We start from the raw sequence: 16,009 nt of genomic DNA on the forward strand, positions 1-16,009 counted from the left end.
AAATAGCGTGAGTTAAGAATTCCCAAGGGCTCTTTTATCTGTGTACTTAAGATCATAATGTTTTGCACCTCTTACAAGTTCACTGTTTGACTTTATTAAGGTAGTAACTAATGAACCATGTCAAAAACTTTCAAATAGTTTGTTGCTCATTATTACATTATTAGGCAGGAACAACAGCACATTAAATATTTTCCAAAGCATCATTTCTGCTCTAATTAAGCTCTATAGAGATCGCAGCTGCAAGCTAACTGGCTGCTCATTACTATGACATAGAAAACACGTCTAAAATTATATAACTCAATGCAATTCAAGAGACTCCAGTGGTGTAAAGTAAATAAAATAACAAAGTAATTAAAAATAAAAGCAACATCAGTTTATCAGTCATTCTTGCATGATCACTTTGTTAATTCAAGTAGATTAACGTCAATTCTTACGGTGTCAATGTTACAGTATTAATATTTATCGCCTTATGTATATCACTTGCATTCAAATGAGCAAAATTGATGGTTAATTGGGATTTTCTCCTCCTAGACCTGCTGTTGCCCACAAATCCCCCCATCAATTTGAGCAAACTGGAGGACAAGGAGGCGTCAGCCATCAGCTCCCACTTAAAGAACAGTGGCCAAGCTCAGCATCAGGATTATGAGCTACTGCAGATGAAAATGAAGAAGAAATGGGCCGGAATATTCTCAGAAACGAGTGGTTTGTCATTAATACTTTATTAATTACATGATTACATGAAGCAGGAAACTTCTTATGTATTGTTTTTATTTACTTAATGGAGTCCATTGTATCTTCTGCTTTGGTGTGTTGTAGCTGTGAAGAGGCCTCTGGTCCATCCTCCGACCTCCAGCCTCCACAATGATACCCCAGTAGACCTGCATCTCCATCTGAACACCACAGTGGACTCCACCCTGAAAGAGGAGCTGAAACAGATGGATATGAAGAGGAAGTGGATGAAACGACTGAGGGAGAGGGAGGAGCTAAAGAACCTGACTGACAGTTCTGATGAAAGGCCAGCAGATGTCAGCCACACTGAGAAAAGTGGTGAGAAATAGAGTCATTGAGAGTTTTGAGCATAACACAGCTAGAAAATGTGAAATTAACCTATTACAGCAGGCCTAAGGACTGCTAATGTGTATAGGCATGTATTCTATAGGAGGACATTATATCACTCTATTCAAGCCTCATCAGGCCTTATCAAGCCAGATATTGCCAATTAACTGTTTGCTAATTAGTACATTACAAAGCATCAAATGGAGAGTTAAGAATTCCAAAGGGCACTTTTCCTCATTACTATGATGTCAAATACACAAATTTGCTTAATTGACTATATTCATGGCATAATGATGTAGTAATTAGCTTTCAGTTAATAACCAACTACTGGCTTGTTAAGGCTCAATAAGATCATTACAGGTCATCTGGAAAATGTTTACTTCACCCCAGTTATTGTTGATTTAACAGGTACTGGATGCTCATTACTATATTTGTAAAGGAATAAATGGTCAAAAACTGAAATGTACACAATTTTCAATGTACAGCAGATGTAGCTGATGAGCCGAGACATTTTGGTCTCCAAATTTTGCGTTTTTAGCAATGGAGTCATGAGTGTAACATTGACAGCAAGCACTAGAAGACAATAGTCACCCATATCCTCTCTGTATATGTCTGTACATATATTCAGCCTGCTAAAACCACATCTGACTCTTTATTAAAGTGGCAAATACATGTCCATGTGCTGCAGGACACAGTATGTCTTACTCTGATCTATGAAACGTCATTGTGCAGCTGAACACTTTTCTGTAAATAATGTGCTGATTTCTGCATTACCTGCAGAATTTGACTTCACCACACTTACACACATCACACAGGCCTATAGACACTAGATCACATTCTTAATGTGTGGTTTCTATTTATGAATGCTATATTGTGAGATTTCTTCCATTTTTAAGCAAAACATTTACTTTTCTGTCCAGCTTGCAAAACCCCTGCTGCATGTAAGGCATCTGAAGAGATTGCAGCGTTGTGTAAAAGTGAGGATGAAAGAAAAACAAATGAAAGCATTTAACAATAAAAGTCAAATCAGTTTATCAATCAGACTTGTAAGATCACTTTCTTCAAGTAGAGTTTCACAAATTCATGACAACTAACATTAAATCTAAATTTACAGTGTATGATACACAAATAATTTACTCTGGAAAATGTTAATTAAACTTCAAAAAGCTTATAAAGGTTTAAAAACTTTATCTGCCTTTAATAAGTGCTCTATAAAGCCATTTTAATGTCAGCATATACTGAAGTGTTGCCAGCTATAGGTTACTCAAAACACGTTCTCTAATACTCAGTTTTAGTCAGGACATAAAATAATTACTGAATATTTGATATTTTATTTGTTGATTGTTGATCAGATTCTGAAAGCAAGCAAGCAGGATGTGATGAGCACCTACAGAGTTTGTATTTTTAAGTTTGTGTTTTCTTCTTTGCTGTTTTGTTCTGTAGTTCAGTCTCCGCCTCTACACCCACCACGGACCACCCCTCCTAATGTACACTCACCAGTGAAGGGACACAAACAGATGAAGAGGCACCTGAATAAAACCAGCACTTGCCCTCAGGAACAGGTTCATGCAAAGAAGGCCCAGAGAAAACGGAGCAAAAATCTGACGTAGATGTACAAAACGTCAGGATGACAGACAGAACCCACCAATAAGCATCACAAAAAAAAAAAAAACTTTACATGTTTACACATTTTTACACATTTACATATTTTTACACATTTACATATTTTTACATACTTACACATTTTTACATATTTACACATTTTTACACGTTTACATATTTGTACAGGTTTACACATTTTTACACATTTACATTTTTTACATATTTACATATTTTTACATATTTACACATTTTACATATTTACACATTTTTATACGTTTACATATTTGTACATGTTTACACATTTTTACACATTTACTTATTTTTACATATTTACGTATTTTTACATATTTACATATTTCACACATTTACATATTTTTACACATTTACATATTTTACACATTTACATATTTTCTTCTTTATGTTCTTTACACTTTTTACATACTTTATATACTTCACATACTTTTTACATTTTTGTGCTTTTTACTGTTTTTCTTGTTGTTTAAATGTAGTACTTTATGTGTTTATTGCTAATAGTTAATAAAATGTTTAAGAATTGTTGAAATACATTTTGTCTCAGATTTGTGTTCATTGCACAAGATCCTTGTAAAAAAGTCATCATTTAAAGAGCAATATGCAAGATAATGCAACCCACTGTAAATAAATAAAGGGCAATAGGTCACACTTTATTTGGAAGGTCACCTATAGATGCTCTACAGCTATTTAAATCATTAACAAACTTTCTGGTGATCCTCAGTTGATTATCATCAACATTAAGGTTAGGGTTAGGTTTTGCCTTAAGGTTAAGATTAGGGTTAGGTTTAGGGTTTAGGGTTATATTTAATAAACTCTTCCACACTGAACCTCAAGTTCAGTTGAATTTAATGGATATTTATTTGGATGTTATTGAGAGGCAGACTGAGCATTTACAAAGCATCTACAGAGAACCATCGAAGTAACATTCAGCTTCAAGTTCAGTGGCGTGTAATGACTATTCAGTTGAATTTTACTTAAATATTTGCTATTCATTTACAAAGACTCCACAGTGGACCATCCAAATCAATAAAGGGCAATATGTCACTAGAAATTTGTGGTGTCCACTCCTATCGTAAGAAACGAGGAAATTCCCTCCTCCTTCCTAAAACTGTCTAGCTGGGGGTGGGACCTTCAACATGACTCACAATGCTGCTTCTTTTTCCTCTAATTTTGCACTGATCGTGGATAATTATAGATTATTTATCTCTAATATTTGAGTATTTGTGTGTTGCTTATAAACTTGCCTCAGTGCATCACCAGGAGTCAGAAGTGCCGGTGGTTTAGTGACTTTGCTAAGCTAACGCTAGCCTCTAGCGCAGATGAGGACATTTAAGCAACAGTAACTAGAGCTAACAGCTCTACATGCAGAGACACAGGTGTACTTGCTCAGATGTTTCTTCTCTGAATTTGCGGCTTCATTGGACCTGCACTTATTCAAACTGTAACATTCTAGGCTCCTGCTAATTGCTACCTGCCACCGCTACCTCTAAAATAATCAACTCCATAAGTCATATATCACTGTTCATAACCTACAGGAATCAAATGCTGCCAATCATACACCAATAAGATGGGAATTCATGTGATAATTCATGCTCAATCATTTCCATAATCATTTTTAACAATGTTTATTGTGAATTATTGCAGCTTATTTCGCAATTATACGTTATTTTCACATAAAAGAGCTCCAAATATGTACTAATACAGGTTATAATTATAGTGATAAACACGTTTGAAGTGTCTAATCAATTTTTTTTCTGGAAAAAAAAACAGGATCTTAAACTTCCAGTATGTGCTCCTTGATAATGTGTATATGCTGTTACTTTTTGCTGCACTTTTGCAGGACATATTTATTCCAGTGTTATATGATATTATATAGAATGGCAAGAACACACTTATTGTCCAAATAAATGGATTTAAAGGATTTTCTGATGTGCCATCATTTAGGATTTTTTTAGACGTAAGTTTGGGGATGGCGAAGTAAATCTTTGAAGTAAATCGAGGTTGATTTTGGTGTTTGTTCTGAATCATTATCTGGTTCTAATTACTTTTCTCCAGGTTCTTCATGGACTATGTCACATTTGCTTTCATGTGATGTTGATATTTAGGAGAATTTTTGGTAACACTTTCTATGAATCCGGTATCTATAATGCATTATAAGTGCATTCATAAACATCTATAAAGCATTCATAAGGCTTTATAATGTTTGACATAAGCATTTGTAACTGTACATAAGTGTTTGTAATTACACACATAACATGCTGTATAGTGCTATAATGCTATAAAGTGCTATAATGCCCTATAATATATACATGTTCCTGTTCTCTGGAATATTGGTGAGACCAGCATCATAAAGTTTTATAACAACTGCTTTGTTTATTCTCATAATGCTTTATAAAGATTCACAGTGAGAACCCCATTCTCACTGGCATACTCTCTAATGCTCATCAGTATCATTAAAATAAAAATGACTTTAGAAGTGCACATAACAATTAATGAACATTTATAAGCGCTCCTTACAGACTGTAGGTAAAGTGATGTTATTGATCAGCTCTATATGAACTTATAACAACTTATAAAGCACTATAAGCACTCCTTACAGTCTGTAGGTAAAGTGATGTTATTGATCAGCTCTATATGAACTTATAACAACTTATAACTCACTATAAGCACTCCTTACAGGCTTTAAGTAAAGTAGGATTGCCATCTATAAGAATGCCTAAACAGAAGAGTAAAAGAATTGTACGTTTTTACGGTGAACAGGTCATCATTTATTGATGATTTACATTAAACATGATTTACATCAAACAGGCACTGACTTTTATACATGGATATAATTACTTTTAACCCTGTATTTTTTAATCAAATTAAATTAGGTTTTCCAGTGTAACATAATTTCTGAGGGTTAATCCTAAACAAATATTTTCTTAATACAACAAAAGCTTTGTCATTCAAAACAATATTAAACAACCTCAGTGCCATTTACTTAACAAAAGGTTTTCAAGAATTTAAGCAAATCTAGAAAAACTGCTCATTCCAAAAGAACAAACATTGGAATGTCTTCACTGCTGAACTTTTTTTTCACCTCAGTGGGTCGTAGGTAACAGTTCTCCACAAGCCTTCATTTGCATGATTTTTTCCTTGATTTCGTCAGTTGTGGCCTCACGACATCTATCTACAAATGTGGACAATTTCTCTACTTGGGCATTCCATGGAGGAAGGGCCTGAAAGACACCAGGTGCTGCTATCGCAAGCTCAGGAATTGGTGATGTCCTGGAGATGGTATTGCGATCCACCCCAACTTTTTGGAAAGCCTTCTTCATTGAGCCACCTTGGTTAAAGGCATGTAGGGCACGCTTGTAACGCATTATTACTCCGCCAACAGTTTTTGCTAAAAAAAAAAAAAAAAAAGAATATCTTTATTCAGATAAGCCACAGAACCACTGCAAAAGTATATTATAATCACTATTAGTTATTACCTCGAGTTCGACCCAGGTCATCTTGCTTTGTTGATCTTGCTTTCTTTCCTTTTGAGGGAGGTTTCATCTCCTCATCATCTGAGTCATCAATAGTTGATGATTCTGTGGAGAGAACTTGGCAAAACAAAACATCTGGATTTACTAGTCGTCTTTAATTAGGTTATTCCAAATTCAATTTCAATTTAATCCATACTCAAACTGAACTTAAATAAGAAAATAATAATAATGTTAGTAAGCTGTATCATTGTTTTTGATAGTTAGAAATGTAATGGAATGGGAAAAAAATGCAATACCACTATTTAACTGACCAAAAAAATAAATTGTTATTATACTGTTAAAATCTGCTGAAAATGTTTAAAAAGTACAACCAGACATACTGAAATCATTTAACCAAGTTGAACCACAGTTGAATGATCATACCAAGCATGTGTATGTCATTAGTAGAGCATAATTACTTTTTGAGAGTTTTAAAGGGTACATTTTTTTTCATTCATCTCATCTGATTGACTATTTATGATAAAATTGGGACATTTCTCGGCTATTGTTTTATTACACATGACCGCTTAAATCATTTTTCACAGAAAAAGAAAATAATTTATTGGTACTTGTGATATATTCTACATGTATTATTGAGTGAGTAATAGTTTTCATCTTACCTGCTATCTCATCCCTTGACTCTTCCTCCTCTGTTTCAATAGCCTTCTTTCCTGGGTAGAACAAATCACATTTAAGTATTATAATTAGATCAATGACACTAAAAATTGTTGCATTCAATGTACTTAATGTCAAATGTTGGTAATAGATTAATGAAGTATATACCACCAGCAAAATTACTGTTAATCGATGACTTTTTTTGCAATAACATTATATGGAACTTTTTCATGCTGAACCAATATATAGTGTCAGATCTGTGGCAAAACTGAATATCACATTCAAACTGATAAGTACATTTGTGTGTCTCTGTTCTGCAGTACAATGACAAACTTAAAGTCACAGGACTGCAGTGGTGTTACCTCAGGGGGACAGCTTGGGAAGACAAGTTTGGTATTGTGCTGGACTCATGACATCATGTTATATACAAGTACTTTTTTTTGGTTTTATGTTTAGCTATTGTGCTTTATTATGATCATGTATATTGGGATTGTGAAGTTGCTAACTGGACCTTAGAAGAGGACTAGCAACATTTAACGATGAGAGACAATACGAATTGTTTTGTGTTGACAGTATAGTGTACCACAGACCCCATGAAACCATGGACCCTAGTTGTCAACATACCATTGTGCAAGCTGCTGGTGGTTAAATACTGGTATGCCATGTGCATTGCCTTGCCATGCATACGCTGCCCAGTGTTTAGCCTCACTCACAGAATAAAACCCTATAAAGATGTGGGTGTTTCCAAACTACACCCAGAGAAAATGTTATTTCATATTCAATTTACATACTGCTATGCCATGATTTTCAGAATGTGAATGTATTATAGCTTGAACTGTACACTGCAATACATATTTGTGAATAGACATGTGATTCTGCATTACAGTTAGCATCTGTGCAGATTGTAACTGTATACTGCAATCTATCAGTTGTTGTTACAGTGGCTGTAATTACAGGGATATGCCCAGTTTTTACAGGATATCCTGTTTTGAAAATTACAACATGCTCATTTTGATAGACCTTTAAACTCTTTCAGGGTAAACTAAGTGATTGTCCTGAAACAAATATCACTGCTATTTAGCTTTACCGTGAAGGAGGATTTACTTTAACTTGGAAAAAAATACATGATAGTGCTGCTTATAGCCAATTTTCAAAATGTTGACATTGTGTTTTTTATCTCCTTTACACATTTTTAGGATTTATAAAACAAAAACAGCAACAATTTGTAACTGGGTCTAATGCTATTACCTTAGATCTTATAAGATTAAGAAATTATTGCGCACTTAATCATTTGAATTATTTTAATACAACTTTATGTGAACAAGCCATGCATTAAGCATCACTTCATCAAAGTGGTTTTACATCTATAGCCCACATAGGCGTATCATCAAAAAGATTTATTGTTATTTACAACGTAACAAAGTTAGTTGGTAGATAAAATAAATGTATTAATAATGAATAATTAATTCTCCTACATATAGTAATGCTATAAGTCTGCAAAGCTTAACACACAGATCCACCTGGCAATATGGGAAGCTTAAATTAGCACTGTGTAATTTTCAGTTTTGTAAGAACAGGATATGTACCTGTAGTGACAGATCCATTAACAACATCTGATGGGCTGCAGTTTGGTGTACAGTTACAAGCCATCATATTGTAGATGCTAACTGCACTGCAGACACACAATTGTTTTCTGTGCACAACAAACCAATGATGTCTTGTAATTAAAGCAATATCAATGCCCTCAAAATGTAATTAACACAATGGGACAGTCTTAGGCAAACAACTAAAGTTTTATGACTGTCACTCAAGTGACATTTGTTCAGTGTGTTATACACACGTGTGAATGAAGGCAAAAGGTAAAGATTTTGGAGGAAGTGGGTTAGCTTCTTACCTTTTCCTTTTGGAGCACCTGTAGATGATCCTGAAATGCTTGATGACCTAGAATCGCTAGAAGATGAGGCTATAAATGAACAGAAAAAATACATGTTTACACAGTAAACACACATTTTATGCCAAGCAGTTAAGCATATTCAATTATGGGAACATCATGATTAAGGAAACTGATTTTGATCAAATTACAACTTTATGATCAAATGTTAAAATATTTAACTTGTTTAGCTAACCCTTCAATTTACCTGTCATTCGGGAAAGTTGATCTTTCAGGAATTCCTTGTCTGCCTGAAGATGTTTTATTGTTTCCTGAAGACTTTTAACTTTCTCCTTTTCAGCTTCAAGAAGCGTCTTTGCAACTTGTAAATCATGCAAAGCAGTTGGTGATACTGTAATAAATGACAAACAATATTAAAGTTTTTTGGTATTCACCACAACCTGTTACTTGTTTAACAAAATAATCTACATGTTAATGTATAACATCTGTTGATTTTGATGTACTATACTGTATCAACTGCAAAGTAACCCAGTGGATTACACCAGGACAAAGGATTTGTTAGTCCTAAACTTATTTTAGTGTGTTTTGCACCCCTTACATGGTGACGTGGTTTACCCAATTACATTGTTTAATTTTCAGTTTTGTAAAAACAGCAAATGTACATGTTATGACAGGCACTGCAACAGCAGCTAATGGCTTGCAGTGTACAGTTACAATCAATAATATTACAGATACTAAGTGCAGAATGGAAACAGAGGTTTATTAATTATTTTATTAGTTTATTAGAACCCGAAGCGTTGTGTGCGGTTAAAAAATGTCATATTACAGATAACTGCACTGCACTGGCGTATATGGTTTAACTGAAAATCACATATTTCAAGTTGAGGTCAAAAAAGGAACAGATATGGATTAAGGTGAACACACATTTTAATGAGCTTATGATATCATATAATATGTTGCAGTCTGTCCACTAGACACTATTAGATACAGCTTTAGTGTTCATCATAGAAAAACAGAAAAAGCCCTTTCCATAGGTAGGTTAGGTCTGCTCATTTTTCAGCAAGGAATTTGCGGTTGAACCTGCATAATCTTATTAAATCTGACCAGCATTTCAGTTAAAAAAAATTGAATTTGGAACAATTTTCTACACCTCAAGAATGATTTGGTTGTTTCACTAAAAGTAAGCAAACTGGTTATCTTAAAAAAATGCATTGTTGAATTGTAAGTTTAAAAATGTATGGCATAGATTACTTTTATTATTTATTTATTAACGTATAAACCTTAGCTGACTTTGAGGAGTAGTTAAAACTATGCAGCTCTGTGCGTCACCAGAGAGGATTAAGAAACACTGAATTCTGCACAAACATTACAAAAAATAGACATTGTACTAAAACATGTATTATTATTTTAGTGAACATGTAAAACCAACATTACCTGCTTTACTCTGCTGTGGTGACTGAATACCACATCTTTTGCATGAAGTCACGTCAGAAGTACATGACTTTGCATCAGATGTTGTTGGAGACAGGCTTCTTTGACTTCCGTCCACGAGTTTCCATCTAGGAGAATAAAGTTAAATCATAAGCTAACACTAAACTCTGCCATTAGTAGCTAATAAAACAGCTGTTTCGGTTGTTCCATGTTTAAATACATTTCGATGAATGTCATGTTGGTCTATTTCATGGACAGTGACATTTTCATGTGTTCAACTGTGACCAAAGTTACGCTGTCTATTGCGATCTGCCCAGGAAAGGATCAGGGCATTCTGGCTAAGCTAGCTATGCTAATGGTTGACTAGCAGCGCAATGGGGTATGCTATTGATGATGTTGTTGATATGTTGGCTCAGCTACAGTTACGATTAAAGAACAAGAGTTTTTACGTTTACATAGTTTACATGGCACAATAAAATGCCAAACACCGTCCTATTCCTGACTTACCTCTTTATAGCAGCGAAAAGGTCTCCTTCACTCTTCGCGCCTGAAATGATGTTGTACAGTGCGCTGCTGTATCACGTGACTGCAGGTCCTCCGTTCATGTCAAACATGGGAACGGAGCGATTTCAGAACAGCTCACAGCAGGCTTGGAAGATGTCCTTAATCCAAAGAAAAATTCTTGGGTTGTTACAAGGAAAGGATAGTCCTCGAAATAGATGCAAAATTGTGCGATGGATGCAGAAAAAAGAGATTTTGCACGGAGCAATGAGATGCAACTCTTGCAACAAAAAAATGAAATGACACAAACGGGTCCAGGAAGACGGATATCAGCGGTGAGATTTTGATGGTTGTTTTTAAAACCTGACAGTAGAAATGTGTTGCAAAGTGTTAGATGTATTCAGTGTAAACTACTTCACTTAAGCTTTGTTGCTTTGGTTGTCCAAACAAATATTGCCAGGTGCTGCACAAGAAATGCTCATCATAGTTCCGATGTTACAGCTTCTGTCCGGAAGGGGTCTGTGTTTTTTCGTTCCGGTTATCTCTTCGACAGCACTTAGAGTTCATCTACAGGTAAGCAATTGTGTTTCCTTTGTATAAAATATAGAAAATAGATTTTGTAATTTAAGGGTCAAGAAATGAATTGACTATTAATACTAGTGAACAGCAGCTATAATAACAGTATGGCTACAAATAACACAAAATAACATGTAAAGATTTTCTCAGGGACTGAGACTGAGACACATGGATCTTCTTGAGGATGGAGTTGCGGGCAGTAGCAGAACTCTCATCAAGATGACATCCACATTGAGGAAAATAAGAGCATTTTTACAGTCCTGGCTATTATTTAACCTCACTTCAAATTATTTTCCAATTAAAGTAGAATGAAGTAGTAATAATAACAATGTTCTTACCATGGCAACATGTCTGTGCTAAAGGTGTGCATCTCAGGGTGTTACGAAGTGACACTCTTTTGCACTCCAAGAGTCCAAATAACAAATCCACAAAACCAGCAGAGGTACCAAAAGGGATAGGCAACAGACGTAGTCGAAAAACACGATTCTAAATGGTCGAAATCACAGTCAGTCAAAGACAATCAAATAACAAGAAGGAATCCGCTCAGTAAGTTTCTAGGAAAAACAATACTTTGCACTGACTGTTTGTCTGAGCAGAGCTTAAATGCTCAGCTCTAATGAGGTACAGGTGACATTCCTTAAAAGTCTGGGGAGAGTGAGCGCTGATAGGTGCGCGTACCGGAGTCCAGAGTCACATGATGTCCCAGGGTGTTCTGGGAGTTGGAGTCCGCTCGTCGAGCTGAATGTGTGACAGAACCCCCCCCAAAGAGTCCGGACGGGCCATGGAACGGGGACGACCCGGACAACCACTCCCACCACCCGGTCCATGAACAGGGGTCGGAGTACAGCTGTCAGGACGCCGAGATGAAGGGCCCTCCCTGCGGTTCCTCAGACGGGCGGGCAGTGAACAGGGGAGCCCACCACGTGGACGACCTCTGGTACGAGGAGCTGGTCTGTCTGGGTTCCGGTTGTGAAAGTCCCGGATAAGTCCTGGGTCCAACACATCCCCAGCAGGTACCCAAGACTGCTCTTCGGGTCCATACCCTTCCCAGTCCACCAGGAGTTGTCCACCTTGTCTCCGGGAATCCAACAAATCACGGTCAGCATAAACCAGAGCCCCTTCAATCATTTCTGGTGGTGGGGGTATGGCCTCCGGAGTCGCTTCGTCCATGGGCCCTGTAATCAGAGGTTTGAGCAGTGAAACATGAAAAGCATTAGAGACCCTGTATCTGGGGGGCAACTCCAGTCTATATGTAACGTCATTGATCCTCTTGATAACCTTAAAGGGCCCTACATATTTGGGGTAAAGCTTACGACAACGCCCCTCTGAACGTCGAAAGTCCTTGGTCGCCAACCAAACCCGATCTCCAAGTTGGAAGATCGGGGTCGGGCCTCGGTGCTTGTCTGCCTGTTTCTTTTGACCTTGTATGACGTTCTCAATTATTTGGTGAGTCTGTTCCCAAACCTGTTCACTGCGTCGCATCCAATCGTCAACTGCCGGCACATCGGTCTGTGCTCCAGTCCAGGATGCTGACAGGCGGCTGATACCCTAAAACACACTGAAAGGGGGTTAATCCTGTCGTGGAGCTAGTCAAGGAGTTCTGGGCTATCTCAGCCCAGGCCAAGAATTTGGACCAATCTGCAGGGTTGTTGTGACAACATATCCGGAGATATTTGCCCAGTCCTTGATTAGTCCTCTCACATTGCCCATTTGTTTGTGGGTGATATCCCGAGGACAAACTGAGTGCCACTCCTAAGTGCTCAAAGAAAGCAGTCCATACTCGAGAAGTAAACTGAGGGCCCCTGTCAGATATGATGTCCTCCAGAATTCCATATAGTCAAAACACCTGCTGGAATATCGTTTCCGCTGTTTCAAAAGCATTGGGTAAAGACCTGAATGGTATGAAACGGACTCCTTTGGAGAACCGGTCAACGATAGTCATGATGGTGGTGAAACTCTGTGATTCTGGCAGGTCCGTAACAAAATCCACAGGCAGAACCGGGCACAGAGGCAGAACCGGGCACAGAGGCAGAACCACAAGAGGCAGAACCACAAGAGGCAGAAACGGGCACAGAGGCAGAACCACAAGAGGCAGAACAAGAAACAGGAACAGACACAGACGGAGACACACCAGACACAGGAACAGACGAAACAGAACGAGGACAACAAACGGAGGGAGGACGAGGAGGCACAACACAAAACGACGCCGACCGAGAGACGACCGGAGACACAGGACGAGGAAAACAAGAACGAACAACAGACCACGCAAAAGACAGGGGAATAGGCACCAAGAGAGACACAGGAACGGAAACAGGAACAGAAACAAAAGGAGACACAGGAACGGGAACCACAACAGGAACGGGAACCGAGACAGACACAACAGTAGGGAACAGGACAAAACCAGGGACCGAACAAGGCAGAAACAAAGGAACAGAAACAGACACAGGAGGCACAGAAGGACCACGGGGAACAGAGACAGAAACGGAAGGCCCAGGGGGAACAGACACAGGTGAGGGCGGGATGGGCGGGAACAAAGGGGATGTAATGTCCACGGAGGCAGGCGGGCCTGCTACGATGTCCACGGAGGCAGGCGGGCCTGGAGGCGCGGCGACTAGCGGCGGGTCCGGAGGCGCAGGCGTGCCGCGGGGTGCGGCCACGGGATCAGGAGTGCTGCAGGGTGCGGCCACGGGATCAGGAGTGCCACGGGGTGCGGCCACAGGATCAGGGGTGCCGTGGGGTGCGGCCACGGGATCAGGCTTTCGGGCTGGGAACCTCTGCTCCAACCTGGAGGAACACACAGATACTGGACCCACTCGGCCGTTCCCAAGGCTCACTCGAGCGATAGGCAGCTCGCAGTGGCGCTTGAGAACGAGCTGAGTTCCAAAAAACGGGTCATCTGAATGCTCCTTCCGTCTGACCCCGTCTTGCACTGCAGGTCGCTCCTCCCTGCAGTGGCGCTCAAGACGGGCAGACCCAAGGCGCTTACCTGAGCTCTCGTTGCCCGGACTCAAGGAGGGAAGGTCCTCTGCTTTCTTGCGGGACCGACGAGACGGTCGTGTTCCCTCAGCGCCAGGGGATATGCTGTCTCCAGCTTGGTGGCGTTGGGACACGTCGAACTCAGGCTGCTTTGAAACAGCCGGAGTTTCGTCCCAACGGAACAACCACATGCCGGAGTCTCGCTTACCTGCTGCGTCCTGTGGAGGCCAGTCTTTCTGTAAGGGGGAGCGAGGAGGCGGACGCACATGCTGAGATAAGCGAGATTTATTATGGGCAAATCCAGGGTCGTGGTCATAACAGTCCAGGGTCAATGAGCCGATACGTACAGATTGGGGGACAGACATGACAAAGAACCAGAATCCACATCAAACAAAGACCAGACACAAAGATACAAAGACTGGCAAACACAAGGGGCAAACACAGGGCTTAAATACATGGAACAACGAGGGACAGTTTATTTCCCTGTTTATGTACAAATGGATAGAACAAAACTAATCCCATTTACCTGCTTTTTTTCCGAGTATACAACCGCCCACATGTCCGGCTGGACACTGAAGGGCGACTGACTGCCGAGCCCCCCTGCTACCCACTTCAGACCAGCTGCCCACGCCTCAGCTACCACCAACCACCTTGGATGAGCTGCCCACCCTACCCTGATGTTCTCATAGACTCCTAGATATTCCTAATATCAATATTACTGCTGATAATATTAGTAGTATAATCACCTGTAGGTAGTTTGACCAGAGGAGGATGGGTCCCCCCTGGTGAGCCTGGTTCCTCCCAAGGTTTCTTCCTCAGTTCTGAGGGAGTTTTTCCTTGCCACTGTTGCCCCTGGCTTGCCCACTGGGGGGTTTCTGTACATTCTGTACATTCTTTCAGTCCTGTGGAAACTTTGTCTTTTCTGAAATCCTGTAAAGCTGCTTTGTGACAACATCCGTTGTAAAAAGCGCTATACAAATGAATTTGATTTGATTTGATTTGATCAGAGTTACACAACCAAAACACGAGCACATGGACAGGACTGGGAGGGGCCAACCGTGACAGATTCATAGAAAGTATTACCGAATTTTTTCTTCCCTCTATCCCTGCAACATTTCCCTTGCCCCTGGCTGCCATATAACATCATAGCATAATAGATCCACTCCCATGCATACAGTTAACAAGGTGTTCTTTTCATCAAATCCTGTTCTTTTTTCTGTAAACATACCTTTGGTTACTGTGTCCAAATAGTAAAATGTTTGCTTCGTTAGACCACAGGACTTGATCTGAAGTGCCTCTGGCTAAGGGTAGTGTTGCGTTCTTTACACATTGACTTTTGCGATGAGCTCCTTAACATCACAGTTACAGTTTAAGCTCTGATTACCTTTCCATGTAGATGACATTTGTCTAATAACACTGCACTGTGGGCGAGTGCATACCTATGCCTGTGCCAGTCATTCCTTTCAATAGGTCCTTTGTAGTGATGTGTGCATATTTGACCAGTCTAAGAGCAAATCTTTTCTTTTGTCTTTCAGATCTTGAGAAACTACTTGACGTCATTTTGGACTGTGAAAATTACAAGTACAAAGGGCTTTAATATCTTTTATAGCTTTTCTTCCTTTGTAAGAGTTGTTATAATTAGTGTCCGATCCTCAGTCAGTGGCTTTGAGGAGCCCATGGCTGCTGTGAGCATAAGAGTGTGTTTGAAGGTTCAGCTCATTTACTACACTCTGGAATTATCCACACCTGACTGGGATCAAGGAGTATTGAATCAAAGCTCTTAAACCATTCAACAGATAACACTAATTTGCAAAAC

The sequence above is a fragment of the Pygocentrus nattereri genome, chromosome 18 (assembly GCF_015220715.1).
Source record: "Pygocentrus nattereri isolate fPygNat1 chromosome 18, fPygNat1.pri, whole genome shotgun sequence".
NCBI lineage: Eukaryota > Metazoa > Chordata > Actinopteri > Characiformes > Serrasalmidae > Pygocentrus > Pygocentrus nattereri.